This window comes from Pinus tabuliformis, chromosome 7 (assembly GCF_031772625.1).
Source record: "Pinus tabuliformis cultivar Carrire ecotype Pingquan chromosome 7, CPIR1, whole genome shotgun sequence".
Taxonomy (NCBI): domain Eukaryota; kingdom Viridiplantae; phylum Streptophyta; class Pinopsida; order Pinales; family Pinaceae; genus Pinus; species Pinus tabuliformis.
In genome coordinates, this window is record NC_142293.1 from 1,260,002,092 (window position 1) to 1,260,005,236 (window position 3,145).

Consider the following 3,145-nt stretch of genomic DNA (forward strand, 5'->3'; position numbering starts at 1 on the left):
AAGGCTAATTTTCTAAAATCTAATTCTTTAAAGGGTGCTAACTCAATGGAAGAGCACCTGCTTTACAAGCAGGAGGTTGGTGGTTCGATTCCATCGTCACCTGATATTGATATGGAATGACGACAATTAGTTTTTGGCGACATAGGCTCTTTTAACAATCACCAATGATCTTATGGTGATGGTCAACGAACGCCACGATATATATGCATCAATAGTGACAACCATGAAATGAACATCACTATAAATAGTTGTTGTTCATATGAAATGGTGAGGGTCAGTGTATGCCATTATAATAATTATTCGTGATGGATTTTGAATGTCACCACATCACCTATACTTTTGGGTGACACCACCTTGGGTGATGTTCATTTTTTTTGTAATGGAGGCCAAGATTCATCACCATTAATCATATGAAATGGTGATGGTCACTATCTGTCATTATAAATCATTATTGATGACAAACCTTGAATGTCACCACAACATCTAGACTTTTGGCGATGCCACCTTTGGTGATGTTCAATTTTTGGTGACAGAGGTTCTTTTGATCGTCACCAATGATCTTATGGTGACATTTTTCGACCCTCACCAATGTCCTTTTTTATTGTAGTGTAATATCGTGGTATGGAATCTACTAAGGTTAATGTGGCACCCAAGGATAACCATCTTGTGATTATTTTCCCCACTTTTTGATATGGAAAGAACCAATATTCATACCTCTCGTCGGTGGGTGTTGATGCCATGTATCTTCTAAATCGATTAGTCTCCATACCTTTCCAAATGCACCCACACCTACGACTGGGTATTTTTATTTTTTATCACACTAGTTAAAAAGATAAAAACATAATAATAATAAATAAATAAATAAATATTATCGTCACACACACACATGCATATATATAATCTGTTTTATTCTTAGTCGCACATGTTGCATCCCTAAGTTACAACTTTTGCAACCTCAAGCCACAATTGTTGCAACTTTAACACAAAATTGCTCCAACTTGATACATTTTTTTTTTATGGAACTGTTACTACAACCTTAAGTTAGAGCTATTATTCCCTTACTCAAATAAAAGAATTCTCATAGAAAGGTTGTTGCCATGTATCTCTGCCTTAGTTTCACTATTGAAAAGGAATTGTCATGGATACTTATATATATATATATATATATATATATATGTATGTATGTATGTATGTATGTATGTATGTATGTATGTATGTATGTATATATATATATATATATATATATATATATATATATATATATATATATATATATATATATATATATATATATTATATATATCTATAGATAGATATAATATGTTTTATTCTAAGTCATAAACGTTGCATCCCCAATTCACATCTCCTACAACCTCAAACCAAAATTGTTACAACTTTAACACACATTTATTGAAACTAAATGCCAACCATTGTTTTATGAAATTGTTATTTTTTGACTCAAATAAAAGAATTCTTGTATAAAGGTTGTTTCCGTGTATCTATGCCACAACTTCAGTATTGACAAAGACTTGTCAGGTATAATGATATTTTAATATATGTATACACTATTTTATTTTAAGTCGTAGATGCTGCATCCCTAAGTCGCAACTTCTACAACCTCAAGCCACAATTGTTGCAACTTTAACACACAATTGTTGCACTTGGATACAAGTAACTTATTTATGGAACCATTGTTGCAGCCTTAAGTTACAATTGTTTTTCCCTTACTAAAATAAAATAATTATCATATCAATGTTGTTTCTGTGTATCTATGACTCAACTTCAATATTGAAAAGGAAATTTTCAGGTATAATGATATCTTAATATATATATGCTTTCTTGTATATATATATATATATATTATTCCAAGTAGCAGATGCTACATCCCCAAGTCATAGCTCATGCAACCTTAAGCATCAATTGTTGCAACTTTAACACATAATCACTCCAACAAGATACAAGGGATTATTTTTATGGAACCACTACTACAACCTTAAGTTATAGTTGTTGTTCCCTTACTCAAATAAAAGAGCTCTCATATAAAGGTTGGTTTCCATGTATCTATGCCTCAACTTCAATATTGACAAGGGCTTGTTAGGTATAATGATCTCTTAATTCCCCATTATTTTCAAAGTGACTATGATTGATTGTAAAGCCCACCCTTTTCCTCTCATCATACATTCCACTATCTTAGAAATAAATTACAGGGAGGGGATTCAGGCACTCATTGAATTTCAAACTTTTATGGGGTAATTTTTATGGTCGTGAATCATCTCATTCTAGTTACTCCCTTAAAGTGTCATTTTGAAGCAGTTTGTGTATTCTAAAAAAATAACATTAGAGGCAAATTTTTTGTGGAGGACCATTCTTATAAGTATTTTCATAAACTTTAACAACAATGTTCGCATCAATGACTATATAGGACCTTTTTTTATTCTCTAAAAAACTCCATTCCATTAGGTGATGTTTTGAACTACATTTAATCTTATACGAAGAGTTTTATTTAGAGCCTCTGAATATCTAAATGGAAGCTCGTTCATTTTTTATTAATTTCCAATAATGTCAGTCTTATAATGTCGTTTCCTTCAAAATTCCCTTGGCCTTCCAATGTCCTATGTCAGCCTTCGGACACCCATTCCGACGGCACAAACGTCGCAACTATGGGAGGTTCGCTGTAATATATATTATAAAATCTATGATGACATCATTCTTTTAACCCCCTTTCTAACGGTAGAAACATCGCAACCATGGTAGGGTTGTCGTATTATTTTTCCGAAAATTTTGCAGCATTGTCGATCTTCCAACTCACATTTGGACAACACAAACATCATAACGATCGCAAATTTGTCAGAAAATATTCTATAAAATTCTCACTGACGACAATCTTCTAATGCATGGTTTGCAACAAATATATAGGAGCATTTATCAAACTTTCAACAAAATGTTGATGAGTATATTCAATGAATAGATTTCAGACAGTCGATGATTACTATCATCATTATTTTGATGAAAAAGATGTTGAAATTACAACCGCACTGAAAATGATGTTTCCTCAAATCTCCTTTTTCGTTATAGTGATGAAACATCTCTGCAAAAATGACAAAGTGTCATCGTAAATTGGGTCAATATTTAGTAGTGTGAGATT